General features: G+C 44.6%; 1 protein-coding gene across 4 annotated transcripts in view; it reads right to left on the bottom strand.

Annotated features, from left to right (window-relative positions):
- The window catches only part of pde1a (phosphodiesterase 1A, calmodulin-dependent), a 366,356-nt gene that overhangs the window by 185,016 nt on the left and 159,091 nt on the right, over positions 1-22,249 (bottom strand). The gene's annotated exons all lie outside the window — the stretch shown is intronic.

Raw genomic sequence — 22,249 nt, forward strand, 5'->3', positions numbered from 1 at the left:
CTAACACAAGGGACATCTTCCGTATACCGAAAGTGCGAATGGGGCTACCATTAACCGCGATGAGGGTGGGACCTGTCTTACCCGTTCTGGTTTCGAGGTCGGTCGGCGGCACTATACTGACGATGGCTCCCGTGTCCACCAAAAATTCTGTGTCCGTGAATCGATCGTGGACGTAGAGGCGTCGGTTCTGGCCAATCGTAACTGCCCCTATGTACGATCGGCCGAGGCATTTCCCGCGAAGGTACAAGGTGAGCGGCAGTTGCGGGATTCGCTACCCCATCGTAGGTGATAATAGCACCAGCCGCGCTTGTGCGGATCTTTTTGGCGGGCTTTCGGAGAACTGGCGGGAGACGCGGCGCCATCTTGATGTCGCTGTGGCGTGGTCACTGATGTCGAGACCTTGTTGATCGAACCGCTTGCCTTGTTTTTAGCCGCTATGAGCGCGTCCGCTTTCGCTGCATATGCTTCGGGGTCCTTAAAAGAACAATCCGTGAGCAGCAGTCGGACATCCTCAGGAAGCTTCTCTCGGAATGCCTGTCCGAACATAAGGCAATCCGTATGCTCACCGGCTAGCATCATCATTTCGGCCATGAGAACGGAAGGCCGTCGATCTCCGAGGTCCGGTAGGTGCAGAAGTCTTGCAGCGCAATCATGCCTATTAAACCCGAAGGTTCGCAGTAACACTTTCTTCATGGCCTCGTACTTGCTTTCCGCAGGCGGATTAACGATGAACCGCATCACGCGTGTGGTCGTCTCCGGTGATAGAGCACTGACGAGGTAGTAATACATCGTCGAGTCATCCGATATCTTCTTTATATGAAATTGAGCTTCGGTGTGGACAAACCAAGATTGCGGTGAATGTGTCCAAAACAACGGAAGGTGAACGCTTACCGCGCTTAACTCCGGTGTGCCAGGCGCGGCAATCAACAACGAGGCGTCGTGTCCCTGCATAGTCGGTGATCGTCCAGATCACGTCGGGGTCACCAATATGGCGAGTCCGAAAACTTGTTGGTTGTAGAAGAAGTTTATTGCAGCCGCAATATTCGAATACAGAGTTAAACAACAAGGTAAAGGACAACCATCAAAAACTTACTGTCTTCTTCGAAGACTTCGCCGAACTGAACATTTCGGGCGCCAAAAGCGCACATGACCACGCTGGCCAATCAGCGATGTCGCTCTCTGGACCAATCCCCATGGTCGCGTTCACACGTGACCTCGCTGGCCAATCTGAGGGTTCGACGACCCGGACCATTCTCTATGGTCGCTACAACCTCACACTTATCCACATTAAACTGCATCTGCCATGCATCCTCCCACTCACACAGCCTGTCCAAGTCACCCTGCGACCTCATAGCATCTTCCTCACAGTTCACACTGCCCCCCAGCTTTGTGTCATCTGCAAATTTGCTAATGTTACTTTTAATCCCTTCATCCAAGTCATTAATGTATATTGTAAATAGCTACGGTCCCAGCAGCGAGCCTTGCGGTACCCCACTAGTCACTGCCTGCCATTCTGAAAGGGACCCATTTATCCCCACTCTTTGCTTTCTGTCTGCCAACCAATTTTCTATCCATGTCGGTACCCTACCCCCAATACCATGTGCTTTGCTCAAGATTCCAACATCAATAGATTCCAACTTAGAACAAGTGTAGGCCTCATACGTCTCCATGTTTCAAGGTATGTGCTGGCCATAGTACGAAAGGGCATCACTGAATCTGTGGCCATCGGTAGTCTTTGAGGAATGATATTCAGGGTATACTTCTTTCTTTCCTATTTCAGATTACCTGTTCACAGCATTTGTGCAAAGATGGGCATTGGGCATCTGAATGTTCAGAAGTAGAAATGTTTAAATATTGATGTAAAGTAATTGGTCATTTGATTCATGGAGAGATAAGGAAAATGTTTCTTTTTACGCCGAATCGAGGACCATAGGACATACGTTTAAGGTGAAGGGGAAAAGGTTTAATAGGAATCTGAGGGGTAACTTTTTCACACAAAGGGTGGTGGGTGTATGGAACATAGTGATACAGAATGGAAGCAACTCTTTGGCCCACCAAGTCCCCGCCAACCATCGATCACCCGTACATTAGGTCGATGTCCTGCACACTCGGGACAATTTACAGAAGACAATGATACGAGCTAGCTTTGTCATAATGATCAACAAAGCTTTCTACCGATTAAAGTTACTTTATCGGCAAGCTTTTAATTTCTGTCATACGGACTTGTATTCACCTGAAATTAGGAAAGTCAATATAAACTGCCCGTTCATGTTTTATACGAGCTTGCTTATTTATCCTATCAAACTCACAGCTATGATATACCACAGATGGCATAAACCTTGGTCCAATTGGAGCCTAAATGGATCTTCAGATGTCATTTGCAATAAACTAGATAGCACTAAATACTGTATAAGTGAACTGAAGAAAATAAAAAGTGAAGAGTAGTAAGTAGGGTAATAATAGTCATAATAGTCAAGATAGTCATAAACTTTGGTCACCTGTACACCAGTTCTATGTTCTACACACCGACAATTTACAGAAGTCAATTAACCTAGACACCTGCACGTCTTTGGAATGTAGGAGGAAACCGGAACACCCAGAGAAAGCCCACGCAGTCACAGGGAAAGCGTGCACACCGCACAGACTGCACTGTTAGTCAGGATCGAACCTGGGTCTCTGGCACTCTACTGCTGCACCACTGTGCCATCTACTAATAATAAAATGTGGTGCATCTTAAGTGAAACCTTAACATCTATCACCTCTCCCAAAGTGGTCCAATGGAATGACAGCTCTTGGGTTCCCTCCTGTGAGGACACACTCTAGACGGAGTAGGCATATCACTCCAGGTGTACTACTGTCAAGTTGTCTTCCATTTCCAAGTCAACACTACACTGGCTGGGATGTTTGGAGTCTCAGTTAAGTTCCAACACACAGATCTTTGGCAAGTTTGATGTTCATATATATTAAAGTCAAATTTTGAGCAGGTGACAAAATAAAACACTGGAATATTGTTTGGAACTTTTCTTCCTTTTTGTTCATTGCCACTTTCAAATAAGGGAACATTATAATATAGTAGAAATAAAGAAACTGCTGATGCTGGTTTATACCAAAGATAGACACAAAGTGCTAACTTAGTGGGTCAGGCAGCATCTCTGGAGAAAAAGGAATACCTGTCGGTGACGTTTCAGGTCAGGGCTTTTCTTCACACTGAAAGTACGGGGTGGGAGGGGAGTGGTGGAGAGCTGGAGACGAGAAAAAAGCAGGACAAATAAGGGTTGGCAACTAATGACTAGATAGCTTTATATCTGGATATTTATCTTTATATCTAGACTAGATAGCAATTACACTCGATAACTTTGTCATAGAATAGAATAGAATAGTTCCTTTATTGTCATTGTAACATGAGCCATGTACAACGAAATTGTAAAATGTCAGCCAGTCAGTGCACCATTCAAACATTTCTAAAAGCTAACGATACATACAAGGTAAAATATTTTAAAAAAGATAAACAACTAAAATAAATATCATGAAAATAGCACGCATAAACACCCAACCCTACATCCTTCTGTCGATTTCACAGTCTCTTATTATGTATCGCCCCTGCGTTCCTTGGCGGCTACATTTAGTGCCTTTATAGCAGTGGGGTAAAAACTATTTTTAAGTCTGTTTGTCCTTGTCCTTGTAGATCTGTACCGTCTGCCTGACGGTAACAGTTCAAACAGGGAGTGTCCGGGGTGGGAAATGTCCTTTATAATACTCTGGGATTTTTTGATGCAGCGGGAACTGTGTAAGTCCTCCAAGGTAAGTAGAGGGCAGCCGACAATCCTCTGGGCGTTGTCAATGGCCCTCTGGAGCGCTTTCCTCTGAGCCGCTGTGCAGCTGGTGTACCATACGCATACACAGTATGTTAGGATGCTCTCAATGTAGCACCGATAAAAGGACAACAGCAGTCTCTGAGTGATGTTATTCTTCCTGAGCACCCTCAGGAAGTGCAGTCTCTGCTGGACCTTTTTCAGCAGCGCAGAGGTGTTCACGCTCCACGTCAGGTCCTCCTCAATATGGATTCCCAGGAAGCGGAAATCCGCCACCCTCTCCACACAGTCCCCTCTGATAGTTAATGGTACCATGTCCGTTTTATTCTTCCTGAAGTCTATTATTATTTCCTTTGTCTTTAAGGTGTTGAGGAGCAGGTTATTTTCTCCACACCACACTGTCAGCTGCTCCGCCTCATCCCGGTAGGCGTACTCGTCCCCCCCGGTGATGAGTCCCACCACCGTAGTGTCATCCGCAAATTTGACAATGGTGTTGCTGTGGTGGGCGGGGGTGCAGTCATGTGTATAGATGGTGTAGAGCAGGGGGCTCAGCACGCAGCCCTGTGGAGAGCCGGTACTGAGGCTGAGGGCCGTAGATGTGTGATGGCCCACTCTGACTCTCTGGCTGCGAGCTGACAGGAAGCTATTTATCCACATGCAGGTGGAGTGTGGAAGTCCCAAGTCCCCCAGTTTGTCCACCAGTTTATGGGGAAGGATGGTATTAAAGGCAGAGCTGTAGTCCACAAAGAGCATCCGCACGTAGCTCCCCGGCTGCTCCAGGTGGAACAGTGCAGCATGGAGGGCTGTGGCTATAGCGTCCTCTGTGGATCTATTCGCTCTGTACGCAAACTGGTGGGGGTCAAAGCTTCGGGGCAGGAGTGATGTGATATGACCCCGGACCAGTTTTTCAAAACACTTCATCACCACTGGTGTGAGTGCGACTGGCCGGTAGTCGTTGAGGCTGGAAATGTGGGGTTTTTTTCATCATAATGATGAACAAAACTTTCTACCAATTATAGTCACTTTATCGGTTGTGCAACTTCACATAAGTTTTTCATTTCTGTTACACGGACTCATATTCATCAGAAATTAGAAAAGCCAATATAAACTGCCCGTTCATGTTTTATATCAGCTTGCGTATTTATCCTATCAAACTCACAGCTATGATATACCACAGATGTCATAAACTTTGGTCCAAAGGGAGCCTAAATAGATCTTGAGATGTCCCTTGCTATAAACAAGATAGCACAAACGCTATTTCCTTTTCCAACCACAGAATCCCTGTAATGAGTGCCAGAAAGAAAGTCACTCCCGTGCTCAGATATCTGCAGACCGATTTCAAAATGAATGAGAATAGCCCAGGAACAGCAAAAACTCAAGGTACACTGACAGATGGAAAATGTGTTCCTTGACACACGAGAAAAGTTAGCCCCTTCTCTAAAATACTATTTTTCTTTGGCGTAAATCATGTTTTGAATTAAAAAATAACTCCACACTGGGAGTTCGTTCAAACTAAATACTTCTGCGGTTTTACAAAGTTATGAGAATATCTCTTATCAGCGCCACTTTTGCCAATAAATACAGAATGCTTATTTTACAAACAAGATCTTAAACTTTAATACTCGACTCACATCAGCAAAAAAGGACTGTTCTGTTGTGTTGTAGGTTTAACACAACAACGATTAAAAATAAGCTTTTGCCGTTGCCTTAGATGCAATGTTCTGTAACAAATTGTTTTCAGACCACATGTACAAAGTGTTTGAAAAGTCTGTCGGGTGCTTTTAAACTCTTGATCAAAGTACATAAAATCACTTACTTTACTGCAATGTGGAAGAAAACAAAACCAAAATTTCTGGTTTGTTAAACTATCTGTTCTGCAATGTTGCAACTTGCAGAATTAACTATAGAATAAATGCAATAAATTACTTTCACAACATCATTGCAGCAGAAATTAAAGGAGTGAAACTTTAGCAACTGAATGCTTTCTGCAGCCTGAGTGAAATGCAAGTATTATCACTTACCTAAATATGGGTTTTAGGAGGTGCTTTTTCTTGATGGTAACACATTCATCCATTTAAAGGAGAAAATTCTACCCCTCACAGGAAGTTGTTCTGGTGCAGCCCGTGAAGAATCGGGAGAGTTGTTCTCAACTAATCCACAGTGGAGAAGAGAGAGATTGGTCTCTCGTGCTGGGGAAACCACCCTCTCCTAAAACTGAGCAATGAGCCCATCGAGGCCACATCACACAGGCATGTCTGTGCTGTACCAAATAACACAGGCTCTACAAAGCAGAAGGAGTCAAACTAAGGCAAGGGAAGAGTCTCTTAGGCAAAGTGTAAGAGAAGTCTGACATTTTGCCAACTGTCATCCAGGTATAAAATCTAACAGATTATTACAACTAGACAAATATTTCATGCTTATCTTAGCTAAACTGCAGCGGAGAAAATAAGTCCCCCGTAGAAGAATACAGGAAAAGGTAGGAAAGCTTTGCACAACCGATCTGGATAACTTTTCTTAAGTAACTGTTAATGAGTGTTTTATATTTCCTTGGGCGTGCCTGGGAGGACGTTGACTTTGTAACAAGCAAGAACACATCACGAGCTGAGGAAGTTCAAGATTTCTGCTCTGCACACTGGCTTGCTTCCCAATAAGAACTGTAGTTTTTGGAAATGCTACTATTTAATTATCTGGTTCCCATTCATCACTGACGATGTGTATACAGAGCACTCCAAATTAAAAGTACAATTTGGCCAACAAAATCTCACCAGACAAATGATTTGAAATGCATCGACGCCAAATGCATTTGTTCAATTTATAGTTCTGTACTCCGATCTATTTGGACCATTATAATAAACAGAAAAGACAAATGTTTGTTCAATAAATGTTGCAGTTGGATAAACGCAATGAGCAATCAAAATTAACTTGCATTTCTATAGCACCTTTGGTGTGGTAAAATGTATAACCTCACTTCCAGGGGTTATGTCAAACACAACACAAGAAGTGTTCAGTCTGAAGAAGGGTCTCGACCCGAAACATCACCCATTCCTTCTCGCCCGAGATGCTGCCTGACCTGCTGAGTTACTCCAGCATTTTGTGAATAAATACCTTCGATTTGTACCAGCATCTGCAGTTATTTTCTTATACAAGATACTTGGATGGAGAGAGAGGGAGTACAGGGGTTACTTGAAGTTAGAGAAATCAATATTCATACCACTGGGCTGTAAGCTGCCCATGCAAAATAAGAGATGCTGTTCCGCCAATTTGTGTTTAGTCTCACTCTGACAATGGAGGAGACAGAGGACAGAAAGGTTTGTGTGGGAATGGGAAGGAGAATTAAAGTGTTTAGCAACTGGGAGATCAGGTAGGTTCAGGCAGACTGAGCGAAGATGTTCAGTGAAACACAGGGCAGAATGGAGACTGGGTATCCTGCAGCATCTTGACCCTCATGAAGCCTTTCCCATCCACATCACACAAGTCTGCAGTGGAATGCTCTCCACTTGCCTGGATGAGTGAAGGTCCTAAAACACTAAGGTTATGCAGCAACATCCAGGATAATGAATCCCAATCCTCCACACTGTATATTCAATCCCTCCAATGCAGGCAGGCACACGGTGGTCCATCTGCAAAATATTCACTGTGGCATCTCACCAACATTACATAAACAACACGTTCCAAAATAGCAACTATTACTACCTAGAATGATTAAAAGCAGCAAACACTTGGGAACAAAACTGCCTACAAACACCCCTCCAAGTCAATCAATATCTTGTCTTGGAAGTGCACCATCTCAGGGTCTATATAACGAGCTCTCAGACCATGAGATCATAAGACATAGGAGCAGGATTCATCATTCAGCCCATCGAGTCTGCTCCACCATTCGATCAAGGCTGATCTATTTTTTCCCCACTTAACCCCATTGTCCTGCCTTCTCGCCGTAACCTTTGACACCCTTACTAATTAGGACCCTATTAATCTCTACTTTAAACTAAGCAAGTCCAATCCACTTCACCCAACATCTACTTTTACTCAAAGGCAGCGGCAGTTCGAGGGAATGTCACCTTCTCAAGGATAGTTGTGGAAAAACCTCAAAGACATGTGCCCTCATCTTGGGCCCTCATCGAGTGACATGTGCCCTCATCAAACCTCAAAGACATGTGCCCTCACGAGTGACAACAGATCCTCTCTCTCTACACTGGTTGCCTGCAATCCCAGTTGCAAAGTGCAGGGGGTTAGTTAAAGAAACAATAATAATAATAATAATAATAATGCATTACATTTATATAGCGCTTTTCAAACACTCAAAGACGCTTTACAGGGATTACTAGAACATAGAGAAGAAAATAAATAGATAAATAAGTAAACGAAAAGGAGACAGAAGGTGAGGTGACCTTCAGTGGTTGAAGGCAGTGCTGAACAGGTGAGACTTCAGTGTTGTTTTGAATGTGGTGAGTGAGGAGGAGTCTCTGACGGTTTGGGGTAGTGAGTTCCAGAGGGTGGGAGCAGCGATGGAGAAAGCCCTGTCCCCCCAGGATCTGAGTTTGGTCTGGATGGGGGGGGATAGGAGATTGGCAGCAGCAGAGCGGAGGGTGGAGGTGGGAGTGTGCCTGTGGAGGAGGTCAGTCAGGTAGGATGGGGCCAGGTTATGGAGGGCTTTGTAGGTCATGAGGAGGATTTTGTACTGGATTCTCTGGGGGATGGGGAGCCAGTGGAGCTTGTAAAGGACGGGGGTGATATGGTCACGGATCGGGGTGTGGGTGAGTAGACGGGCAGCGGAGTTTTGAATGTATTGAAGTTTACTGATGATTTTTGAGGGTGAGCCATAGAGGAGGCTGTTGCAGTAGTCCAGACAGGAGGTGATGAAGGCGTGGATGAGGGTTTCTGCAGCTGTGGAGGAGAGGGATGGACGGAGACGGGCAATGTTTTTGAGGTGGAAGAAGGCTGTCTTGGTGATGTGTTTGATGTGTTTGTCGAAGGAGAGGGTTTGATCAAAGATGATTCCAAGATTCCGGATGTGAGGGGAGGTGGATACTGGGAGACCATCAATATTGAGGATGAAGTTTTGGGTGGATTTGGTGAGCGTTTTTGGACCAATGATGATGATTTCAGATTTGTTGCAGTTGAGTTTGAGGAAATTTGATTGAAGCCAAGATTTTATTTCAGTGATGCAGTTTGTCAGTGTAGAGTGTGTGGTGGTGGAGATTGACTTGGTGGAGGTGAGGAGCTGGATATCATCGGCGAAGCAGTGGAAGTTGAGACCATGACGGCGGATTAATTGACCAAGGGGGAACAGGTAGAGGATGAAGAGGAGGGGGCCAAGGACTGAGCCTTGGGAGACACCTTGGGGGAGGGGAGCGGTGGGGGATTTACAGTTGTTAATGGAGATGAATTGGTGCCTGTCGGAGAGGTAAGATTTGATCCAGGATAGGGCTGTGCCGGTGATGTTAAAGGAGGTTTCAAGTCGGGTGAGGAGAATGGAGTGATTTATGGTGTCAAAGGCGGCGCTGAGGTCAAGTAGGATGAGGATGTTGAGGTTGCCAGCGTCAGAGGAGAGGAAAAGGTCGTTGGTGATTTTGAGGAGAGCAGTTTCAGTACTGTGGTTGGAGCGGAAACCGGATTGGAAAGTTTCATACAGGTTATTGGTAGAGAGGTGATATTTGAGTTGAGAAGCTACAGCGCGTTCCAAAACTTTGGACAGAAAGGGTAGATTGGAGATTGGTCTGAAGTTGTTTGGGGTGTCAGGGTTGAGTCCAGGTTTTTTCAGAATGGGGGTGACAGCAGCGATTTTGAGGGATGGCGGGACGATGCCAGTGGACAGGGAGGAGTTTATTGTTGCAGTGATAAGTGGAGAGAGAGCAGGAAGGCAGGCCTTGACAAAGCTGGAGGGGATGGGGTCCAGAGAGCAGGTGGCAGTTTTTATTCCTGTGAAGAGGTCAGAGAGGTCGGTGGCGGAGACTGGGGAGAACTGAGGCAGGGGTTGACAGGATAAGGGGGAGCAGGTGGTTTGAGGGGGAACAGGTGCGTTGGTGGTTAAGGTGCTGTAGATGCTGTCTATTTTGCTTTGGAAGAATGAAAGGAAAGAGGTGCATTTGTCAACTGTGAATGACTGGGAGATGGTGTCCAGGGGGCTGAGGAGTTTGTTTATTGTAGAGAAGAGTGCTTTTGGGTTTCCGGAGCCAGAGTGAATTATTTGAGAGTAGTAGGTGGAGTGGGCGCGGGAGAGGGCATCTTTGTATTGCTGCAGGTGGTCTTTGTAGGCTTGGGAGTGAATTGTGAGACCTGTTTTGTTGCGGAGTCTTTCAAGTTGGCGGGCATGGGTTTTCATCATGCGGAGTTCAGGGGTAAACCAGGGAGCAGAGTGGGTGAAGGAAACTGTTTTGGTTTTTATAGGTGCAAGCTGGTCGAGGCAGGAGGAGAGAGTGTGGTTGTAGTAGTCAGTGAGGTCAGAGGGGCTGTGGAGGTCAACGAAGGGAGAGGCGGAGATTTTTTCAGAGAGGGAGGATGAGAGCGAGGTAGGTGAAACAGAGTTCAGCTTACGGAAGTTGATTTTGCGTTTTTGCCTTGGAGCTGGGGTGGGAATGTTGACGGACATGGTGATGGCTAAGTGATCGGAGAGGGTGGGGTCGGAGCCAGAGAGGTGATGTAGATTTAGTCCAGTGGAGCAGACAAGGTCCAGAATGTGCCCACGGTTATGGGTGGGAAAATTGACGTGTTGAGCGAGGTTAAAGCAGTTGAGTATTTCAGTGAAGTCAGCGGTTATTGTGGAGTCAGTGGAGTCCATGTGGATGTTGAAATCACCGAGGAGGAGCAATGTCCATAGACAGGCTACTGGCTCTTGCTGCCCAAGGCCACAGTCAGCAAGGTGAAATGCCAGACGGCTGCTAGGGCCTGTTGAACTCCAGCATGGTAATGATGAACTGCAGGGAGAGCAAGGGTAACAACGGAAGGAAAATGAGTATGCCAACACTCTAAACTGCTGCAAGCACATCTGTGACATAGATGATAGCAGTAGAATTAGGCCATTCAGCCCATCAAGTCTACTCTGCCATTCAATCAAAGCTGATCTATCTCTCCCTCCTAACCCCATTCTCCTGCCTTCACCCCATAACCTCTGACACCCATACTAATCAAGAATCTATGTATCTCGGCCTTAAAAATATCCGCTGACGGCCTCCACAGCCTTTTACGACAAAAAATTCCACAGATTCACCACCCTCTGACAAAAGAAATTTCTCCTCATCTCCTTCCTAAAAGAATGTCCTTTAATTCTGAGGCTGTGACCTCGAGTCCTAGACTCTCTCATTAGTGGAAACATCCTCTCCACATCCACTCTATCCAAGCCTTTCACTTTTCTCTTTGTTTCAATGAGGTTCCCCCTCATTCTTCTAAACTCCAGCGAGTACAGGCCCAGTGCTGACAAATGCTCATCATAGGTTAACCTACTCATTCCTGGGATCATTCTTGTAACTATCTCTAACACCCTCGAATCAATTAAGAGAGTTAGTCAAAGGTAATTCACGAAGATGATGTGAAAGGAATCCATGAATGTTTCGGCCCCACAGAGCGGGCAGCTGTAGATTTTATCATTCATGAAATTAATGGATCAAAGTCAAACTGATTACTTTAAGCAGCACTAATTTTCCTCTTCTTTATGCTTCAAAAAGTAAATAGTGAAGGGTGGTTTTGACTCCCTCATCTCAGTGTTGTGGGAAAAATGTAAAAACCATTTTTAAAAAGAGTTCTGGTAAAATGCCGATAATCCACCATCCGACTGCACACTGGAACAGCTGGTGGAGCTGTTGATTCCCAGCGCCAGAGACCCAGGTTCAATCCCGACCTCGGGATGCTGTCTGAGTGGAGTTTGCGCGTTCTCATTTGTGATCACATGGGTTTCCTCCGGATGCTGTTCTCTGGTTTTCTCCCACATCCCAAAAACATGGGGATTTGTAGATTAGGATTTTATTTCTTTGAGCACACGAGGTGATCTTATAGAGGTATATAAGTTCATGAGGGGAATTGATAGGGTCGATGCACAAAGCATTTTACCCAGAGTAGGGGAATGAAGAACCAGTGGAAATAAGTTTAAGGTGAGAGGGGAAAGATTTAATAGGAACCTGAGGGGCAACCTTTTTATGCATTGGGTGATGGGTATATGGAATGAGCTGCCAGAGGAGGTAGTTGGGGCAGGTACTAAAACAGAAAATTAAAACACATTTGGACAGGTACATGGATAGGAAAGGTTTAGAGGGATACTAGACCAAGTGGACCCGTTGGGCCCAAACCTCTCCTGCACTGGTGCAGCACCCTCTCCTCCCCCATTCCCCCCTCCCCTCTCCCCCCCCCCCCCACTCCGCCTCCCTTCTGCCCCCTCCCTCCCTCCCCCCCCTCCCTCCCCCTTTCCTCTGCCCCTCCCCTCCCTTCCCCTCCCCCCCACACCATCCCATTATCCTCCTCCCCCCCTCCCTCCCTCCCCTCCCTCCCTCCCTCCCTCCCTAGGATAGATTTAAACTTTAAAATGTGAATAACTTGAAAAATATAACACCAATTTCAATGAGAAACAACCATTTTTACCATTAAAGTGACGACGGTGAGTAAGGTGGGCATAAAATTGTCGCGCTATCGTGTACCATTTTGGCTGAAGTTCAGTCACAAACAAGATAACAAACGAGAGTTTTAGTATATAGATGGGCCATGGGCCAAACGCGAGCAGGTGGTACCAGTGTAGATGGGGCATCTTGGTTGGTTTGGGCAAGTTCGGCTGAAGGACCTGTTTCCATGCTGTATGACTCTATTAATTGGCCACTTTAAAGTGCCCCGAGCACGAAGAGAGTTGATGAGAAAGTGGGCTAATATAGAACTACCGTGAACGGTTGATCAATGATCAGCGTGGAATCAGTGGGCTGTTGAACCTGTCCCCAAGCTGTATCTTTTAATCAATCAAATCACGGTGGTCTGGCATCTGCTCCACAAGATGGTGTTTGCCATGCTCTCTTTCAACCCACTTGTTACCTCCCACACCTCCTTTTCACTTACTGGAGCCCCGGTTCTCACACTCCCCTTTCAGCTCATCAGGGCCCTGTCTCCTGCACTCTCTTCCACCTTAACAGGGCACCATTTCCACACATTCCCTTTAGCCTTTCTGAGTTCACTGAAATAATTGTATTATAATGCCTTGCAACATTTTTTTTTAAAGTGATTTGAAAATGTGCTGTGGGATTAACAAAATTAACATCCATTCCTCCAGGAAAACTGCCAATTTGGCAACGTCAAAGCTTCGAGCTTCCTGGATTAGTGGAGTTTCACTCCGTTTAAATTCAGAATAGTGCAGGTGTTCTAATCCTGTGATAGAAACAAAACAAAAATACCTGAAACACTCACCAATTCAGACAGCATCCGTGATGAAAGACAAAGAGTTAGCCACAAATGCTGCATGGTCTGCTGAGTTTATCCAGCATTTTCCACTATTACTTCAAAAAGAAAGGCATTTTCCAACCTCCAGTTCCCCCTCACCCCTCCACCTTCAGTTTGAAGAGGGGTCCCAATCCAAAATGTCAGCTCTTCCTTTTCTACAGAGATGCTGCCTGTCGTGCTGAGTTACTCCAGCACTTTGTGTCTATCTTCAGTATAAACCAGCATCTGCAGTTCCTTCCTGCACATACTCACCATTAAGTTGGCATGAGGAAGGGAATTCTCTCTGTTAATCTAAATAGACAATAGACAATAGACAATAGGTGCAGGAGGAGGCTATTTGGCCCTTCGAGCCAGCACCGCCATTCATTGTGATCATGGCTGATCATTCTCTCAGTACCCCGTTCCTGCCTTCTCCCCATACCCCCTGACTCTGCTATCCTTAAGAGCTCTATCTAGCTCTCTCTTCAATGCATTCAGAGAAATGGCCTCCACTGCCTTCTGAGGCAGAGAATTCCACAGATAGGAACTCCACTAATCCAGGAAGCTCAAAGCTTTGAAGTTGCCAAATTCTACAGATAAAGTGGTAGGAACTAGTTAAAACAGAGAACATTTTCACTTTGCACTCTGGTATTTTACTGCCACAGGTTTGGCGGCAGTTGGGCTTCCTGGAAGACCCCCAGCAACATCTGTAAATACTAACTGCGATCGCTATAATCCTTATGAACTTTTCTTCCCCAACTAATTAGAGCATGTGAGACCCTTATCAGCACAATCAGAGGCAGAGATCACAGAAGTTGAAACAGAAATTGCATTCAACGTAACTAGAATTTCCATCATGTTTTACACTAGTTTTTATGTTTCTGGAGGTCCCACTCATAAAGCTGGCCCGACTCTGACTCAAAACGTCACCTATCTGTGCTCTCCAGAGCCACTGCCTGGCCCGCCGAGTTACTTCAGCACATTGCTTTTTTTTTCAATACACTTTTTTTTTGTTGCATAAATCTGGCAAGACCCTCTGGGCGAATTAATAATCACAATATCGAATCTTCTTTTAAAATAAACTCATTGCATATCTACTCGGATGCTAGAAAAATTCTGTACATTGAAGGTAGTTTTTAACAGTGCACTGCGGAAACATTTTGAATGATTTTCTTATCTTATATTTACAAATAAGCTAACTTCTGTATAAACTAAAGCAGTTTTGGCATAGTGGTTTAAAAGGTAGTTTCATGAATTTGAAAAAAGTATTTTAAAACACATGACGTGTGTAATTTTATTTATTGTTCTTGGAATATTTTTTAGTTGTACAATTCCAACTTGATCATGTTACCCCTCCTGATTGATTCAAAGAATATGATTCAAAACAAATATCAAATATCTGATTATGATGTTCCTGGCAGAGTTTTCATTAAATAGCATCCAAACCTACTGGGATAGAGGCTTGTGAGGGGAGGGAGGAGGGGGAGGTAAAAAGGGTGCAACATTGCCGAGTATTCTGCTGGAATTACCAATTCCACCCAAAACTTAAACTTTGCACACTGAAGTTCAAAATGTTGATTTTAGTCAAATGTTTTTTCCAAAACCATCAGTAGTTTAGTTTAGAGTACAGTGTGGAAACAGGCCCTTCAGCCCACTGAGTCCACACTATCTGACCAACAATCATCCTGTACACTAGTTCTATCCTGCACTCTACAGACAATTTACAGAAGCCAATTAACCTACAAACCCGCACGCCTTTGGGATGTGGGAGGAAACCGGAGCGCCCAGAAAAAAACCCACATGGTCACAGGGAGAACGTACAAACTCCGTACAGATAGCAACCGATGTCAGGATTGAACCCGGGTCTCTGACACTGAAAGGCAGCAACTCTACCACTGTGCCACCCAAAGTAGTTCTCAATATAGGTAACAACAGTAATGGCATTGCATTAGAGAGTGTGGTACCTCTGTGTTGAGGTATTGCTTGATTACCTGGAAATCTGGATTATACAACCAGAGACAAAGGCTCAAATTCCACCAAGGCTACCGGGGAATTTATGTTCAACCATTTAAAGAAATTTGGAATGTAAAGACAGTTGTGATAATAATGAGCAGATCTACAATCAGCCCTGACCAGCATATATGTGAACGCAGGCCATCAATGTGATTAAATCTCGGATGTCTTTTCTAATGTGGGCCAGCAAGACACTCAGAGAAGTGCAGTTTTTGTATCTTTTATTTATAATGAATGATTTCTTGCTCTCTTGCTATCCACTTTGCTGCTGTAACACTGTAAATTTCCCCGGTGTGGGACGAATAAAGAAATATATTTTATATTATATTATATTAAGGTTTGATAATAAATGCTGGCTTCTCCCATTTTGGTTGTCATCCGAACGGGAGAATGAACATAATTCATTGAGGCATAATAGTGGTACAGAAAGATTTATTCAAATTTTGCCAGGACATGCACTAGTTTAGGAAATCTACATAAAGGGTCATATTAATGAAAGTACAAACTATTGTTCTAACAAGGCTTACTCATTTTGATCACTGAACAAAATAAGTTTTGAAAACATTCCATAAAAAAACAAAGCCATTTAAAATGATTATTACAGGCACTTAGTAAATCTGTTATCTGTTACGACAATGTCAAACAGTTAAGAATTTAAGTTTAAAGATGTGCAGGGTAGGTTTGTGGAGGAAAAAAAACTGCAGATGCTGGTTTAAATCGAAGGTAGACACAAAATGCTGGAGTAACGCAGTGAACCAGGCAGCATCTCGGGAGAGAAGGAACGGGTGACGTTTCGGGTCGAGACCCTTCTTTAGACTGAGTCTAAAGAAGATTGATTTACACAGGTTGGTGAGTGCCTGGAATGCACTTGCTAGGGGGTGATGGTTGAGGCAGGAACGACAGTGCCACTTACAAGACTTTTGGATAGGCATATGGATAAGTAAGGAATGGAGTGGTATGGATTAGGTGCAGGCAGATAAGTGTTGGTCTTGGCATCATGCTCAGCATGGACATTGATGGCCGAAGGGCCTGTTTTTGTCCTTTACTGTTCTATGTTCTATGTTTGGCAGATTGGCAGTTCTTGATTGCAGGTTTCACTGAACAATTATATAGAAGGGAAAAGTAACTTTTTGCTCCTGAAAATCACCCAAAGCTTACAAATAGGATCCAGGAAAACATTTCTTCATAAACACATTGCCATGTTTGCAGGCTAAATAATACACCGCTAATATTCTAATTTCAGTGAAAGGTCGAATAATATCTTTTGTAATGAAGCAAGTACAAGGTTTGGAGGTATATGGACCTAATGCGGGCAGGTGGGACTAGTGTAGCTGGGACATGTTGGCTGGTGTGGGCAAGTTGGACCAAAAGGCTTGGTTCCACGCTGTATCACTCTATGACTCTAAACAAAAACATGAAGTAAACAGGAATTTGCCGTGATCACTAATAAGTGTCTGGCATGTTTGCTCTTAATGTTGTTTCCACATTAAGGCATGGAAAAAGATACAGTTTCACTTGAATAGTTGCAGCCTAATTTTGGCATGAAGGAGGCTAAAACGTCAGTAAAGCCATGGGTAGGAAAATGACAGCATTTCCAGGAACTGGCTGTAAATATATATTTTATATCTGATGAAACACATCTAGAATAAAATAAACACAGATGAAAGGTCACCGAAACAGTGAAATTATGAAGCATTTATACTGGACCAGAACTTCAAGCGTTGGAAATAAAAGTGTACATAAATTATTCTGATTGTGAATTAAGAAATTGCATTTTCTTCATGTGTAAACAGAACAGTCACAAACAATCACCAGGACTGCCCATTGTGCGTCTGACTAAAACCTGCATGTTGCATTATTTCAACTGTGGTGCATTTTATACCTGTCACAGTTCGTTATAATTATTACAGTGTGCAACTTGCAATTGTACATTTTGGGGCAAAAATGCAACTGGCTGCATTCAGCTTCAGAAAGGGGGCAGAAAAGCAGAACACAAATCTTTGTCAATTAGCCGTTGGATTTCCACGTATCATTAGATCTGGATCTGCTGCGTATGGCGTGTGCACAGGTGGGTTCATGAGCATGATCCTGATAATCACTGGATGACTTGCCTTATTAGCAGATGAACTTTACCAGGTTGATATACAAAGGAGGAATTTAAGTCCCAGATGGCCAACTGTCAGAAGATTATTGGTAATGAGGGTGTGTGGAGTGAGTTTGAGTTTGAGTTTAGTTTATTGTCGAGGTACAGTGAAAAGCTTCTTTTGCGTACTAATCTGTCGTTAGCAGAAAAACAATACATGGTTACAATCGAGCCATCCACAGTTTACAGATACATGATAACGGGAATAACGTGAATAATGTTTCTTGCAAGATAAGGCCAGTAAAGTTCGATCAAAGAAAGTCCGAAGATCTCCAATGTGGTAGATAGTAGTTCAGACTGCTCTCTAGTGGTTAGTAGGATGCTTCAGTTGCCTGATAGCAGCTGGGAAGAAACTGTCCCTGAATCTGGAGGCTTGCATTTTCCAACTTCTTTACCTTTTGCTTGATGGGAGAGGGGAGAAGTGGGGGGGGGAGGGGGAGGGAAGGGGGAGGTGGCAGGGGATTCTCTGCGGAGGTCTGTAGGAAAAAAACTGCAGATGCTGGTCTCAATCGAAGGTAGACACAAAATGCTGGAGTAACTCAGCGGGTCAGGCAGCATCTCAGGAGAGAAGGAATGGGTGACGTTTCAGGTCACGTTTCAGACTGAAGAAGGGTCTCAACCCGAAACGTCACCCATTCCTTCTCTCCCGAGATGCTGCCTGACCCGCTGAGTTACTCCAGCATTTTGTGTCTCTCTGCGGAAGTCTAGTTGGTTTTAATGCAACCTTTGCCCGAAAGAGGAAAACCACCAGCAAAAATGGGAGTCAATGGGATATTTAGTTTGGCCACTGTCTACCATGTGCAAAACACTGTACCCTGTGCCTTAGCTACACTGAAACCATTCCCCAACATGTGACCTCTGTCACCAATAAGCTCAATGGCATGGCATGCATGGAAGATTTCTCCCCAATTTACACTCCGTCTTGACTTTGAAATGTGTTGTTCCTTTATTCTCACGGGCTCCACATCCTGATACCTCCTACCCAATGGCATGGTAGGAGCATCTTCACTACATGTACTGAAGATGTCAAGGTGGCAACTCATTGCCACTTTCTCAAGGGCTATTTCAGATGGATAACTAAATGTTGACCATGTTGGTTATGCCCACATTCTGTAAGTTAATTGCAAAAAAATGAACAAAGAAATACAAATCAAATTTGATGTTCAGAATTCTTTTTGGCAAGACACTGTGCATGCAGCAAACTGATTCAATTTTTTTTAATGGACTCTCTGGATTTAACTGCTTTTTTAAATGCAGCTTTGAATCTTGTCTGTAAGAATCAAGGATCTGAAGATGCTGGTTTGCAAACAAAAAGATGCAGAGTGCTGGAGTGACTCAGCAGGTCAGGCATCGTCACTGGAGAACATGGATAAATGATCATCAGGTCTCTAAAGACGGGTCCTGACCCGAAACGTCACCTACCCATGTTCTCCAGAGATGTTCTCAGCCAGTCCTCCCAAAAACTACTGGATGGCCGTTTCAAGCTGAGAGACACTTTGCTCCATCGGAACAGTATATATATACCTTAAGTGCATTTTATCTGTTTTAATTCTGTGGCTTAAAATCATTGGATGTGATAATCAACGTGCACAGAGCAGATCTCTGGTGTCTCATATCACAAACAAGGAACTGCAGATGCTGGTTTACAAATAAAGAAAGTGCAGGAGTAACTCGGTGGGTTGGTCAGCATCTCCGGAAAACCTGTGTTCATCTGTTAACCCCGTAGGAAGGAACTGCAGATGCTGGTTTACACCGAAGATAGACACAAAATGCTGGAGTGACTCAATGGGTAGGGCAGCATTTCTGGAGAGAAGGAACTGGTCTTGGACTGAAGGGTCTCAGCCCGAAATATCAACCTATTCCTTTTCTCCAGAGATGCTGCTTGACCTGCTGAGTTACTCTGGCATTTTTGTGTCTATCACCCATTGCCTGCCACACTTTGTCTTTCCCCTCTCCTCTCTCTCCTAGCTTTCTTCCCTCTCCCTACAATCAGTCTGAAGAAGAGTCCTCAACCCGAAACATCACCATGTGAGGCCATTTCACTGGATGAATTTAAAAGAGAGTTAGATAGAGCTCTAGCGGCTAGTGGAACCAAGGGATATGGGGAGAAGGCAGGCACAGGTTACTGATTGTGATCATGGCTGATCATTCACAATGAATGGCGGTGCTGGCTCGAAGGGCCAAATGGCCCCCTCCTGCACCTATTTTCTATGTTCTATGTTCTCTATGTTGCCTGACCCATTGAGTTACTCCAGCACTTTATGTTTTTTTTATCTTGTCTGCCAGGTTGTGAAGTTGTCCCTGTAGGTTTGATTGCTGGGCAGTGTGGACTGTAAGTTATAATCAGATTTCTGGGCTAGATAAAGTCATACAATACCAATCAAGCTTATTGGTAGGTTTCAATGAAGTACCTCTACTCTACAGACATTGTGGGCCAAAGGACCTGTTCCTCTGTTGGACGTCCTCGTGTTCTATGTTCCATGGTCAGATCATTGAAGGAATGACGCCCAAGACAATGATCAATATGTTGGGAGACGCAAAGAACTGCAGATGCTGGAATCTTTGAGCAAACACAAAGTGCTGGAGTAGCTCAGCAGGTCAGGCAACATCTGTGGAGGGTAAGAAACAGGTGACATTTCGGATCGGGCCCCTTCTTCAGACTGGCTCAGCTTGCAGCATAGAGAGGCAGAGAGAAATGGATGGATATTGTCATGTTAGCTGCTACATTAAGCCTACTGAAATCTCTCATCCACAAGTAAAAGTATTTCACCAGGGGCTGGAGAATTCTGGTCCCTTGTCATTTACTAAATCCCTTGTCAGAGGTCATGCACAACTGGCAGTAATTCAATTACTGGTTCATTGTAAACATAGGTAGGCAGTTGAAGACACCAGTGCTCCATACAGTATTTAAGCACATCTCAGATGTGACCCTGTACACAGCTGAAGTAATACTAATGCATCACTTGGCAGAAAGATTACAAATAAGTGAGAAATTTCAAGTAATTCAATTCCCTTGTTCAATGGAACACCTTTATTACAAACTACAGGTCTCTTAGTCATTCTCTGTGCTGCACACTTCCCTAATATAAAGGGCTTACATTAGCCAATGAGCTTTTATTCTCCAACACTCAATTATCTGTCGTTTTTCCAATTTTAGGAAACTACATAACGCTCCCCTTCTACCTCCCCCACCCACCCCATTCCACCCCCCTCCCCTGTGCCCCACCTGGACTCACACCTATTCCTCACCTCCCCCTCCCCTTCCCGCTACATTCCTTCCTCTAGCTTCACAATTTGCAGCTCTTCAATCCTTTTGTCTCACACCTTCAGTCTTTTCATCTCTGGCCTTTTTTCCAACCATCTTTCTATTAAAACAGCCTCCTCACCTGTAATAACCAGGAACTGCAGATGCTGGTTTATGCCAAAGATAGACACAAAATGCTGGCGTAACTCAGCAGGTCAGGTAGCATCTCTGAAGAAAAAGGATAGGAGACCTTTCGGGTCGGGACCCTTCTTCAGACTGACCAGTCCTGTTGCATTGAAGACCCTACTGGCACAGTGCAGATCCCTCTTTGGCCAGCACACACCTATATGGTAACCTGCCTTTGGGAATTGCCCAGTGATAAGCATCTGAGCTTACCTCCAAACAACGACTGCACCTCCACAGACTCCTCTGTCAAGCTCCTCAAATTTGCGGATGACACAACCCTGATTGGACTGATCCAGGATGGGGAGGAATCTGCCTACAGAGGGGAAGTGACACAGCTGGCGTCCTGGTGCCATCGCAACAACCTGGAGCTCAATGCTCTCAAGACAGTGGAACTAATTGTAGACTTTCGAAGAGATCCCCCTCCCCTCCCCCCACTCACCATCAACAACACCATAGTCACATCTGTGGAGTCATTTAAGTTCCTTGGAACCATCATCTCCAGGGATCTTAAATGGGGGGCCACCATCGACTCCACTGTCACAAAGGCCCAACAGAGGATGTATTTCCTGCGACAACTGAAGAAACACAATCTGCCACAGGCAATGATGGTCCAATTCTATACTGCTATCATTGAGTCCGTCCTCACCTTCTCCATCATGGTCTGGTTTGGCTCAGCCACCAAGCACGACATCTGGAGGCTGCAACGGATCGTTCGCACAGCTGAGAAGGTTGTTGGCTGCAACCTTCCCCCCATTGATGAACTGTACACTGCAAGGGCCAGGAAGAGAGCAGGCAAGATCATCTCTGACCCCTCTAACCCTGGCCACAAACTCTTTGAAACACTTCCCTCTGGAAGGCGACTCCGGACTATCAAAGCAGCCACAGCCAGACATAAAAACAGCTTTTTTCCACGAGTGATAGTTCTACTCAATAACCAGTCTGTAGTCTCTTTTTTGCTCTGGTTTATTTTCACCCACATGTTTAGACCATAATGGTGTATCCTTATTGTTTTGATGTGTTTATGCTTTATTCTTAATTGTTAACTGTATGTCTGTGTTGTCATTTGTGAGCGGAGCACCAAGGCACATTCCTTGTACGTGCATACTTGGCCAATAAACTTATTCATTCATTCATTCAATTTTGTAGAGACCAATTAACTTATAGTCCCACATGCCTTTGGGATGTGGGAGGAAATGGAGCACCAGGAAAAAATCCACAAAGTCACAGGGAAAACCTGCAAACTCCACACAGACAGCACCCAAAGTCAGGATTGAACTGAACTGAATCTCTGGTGCTGTGAGACAGTAGCTCTGCCACCTGTGCCACCTTGTTGAATATTGATGTTCATACCAGAACACATTCAGGATCTTAATGTTACGTCATCTTCAAAGGACATTACCCTGTAACAGTGCAGCTGTCAGATTGATCACTAAAGCCAGCTCTTTTGAGGACTGATCAGACTGT

Source organism: Rhinoraja longicauda, chromosome 8, assembly GCF_053455715.1.
Source record: "Rhinoraja longicauda isolate Sanriku21f chromosome 8, sRhiLon1.1, whole genome shotgun sequence".
Classification (NCBI taxonomy): Eukaryota; Metazoa; Chordata; class Chondrichthyes; order Rajiformes; family Arhynchobatidae; genus Rhinoraja; species Rhinoraja longicauda.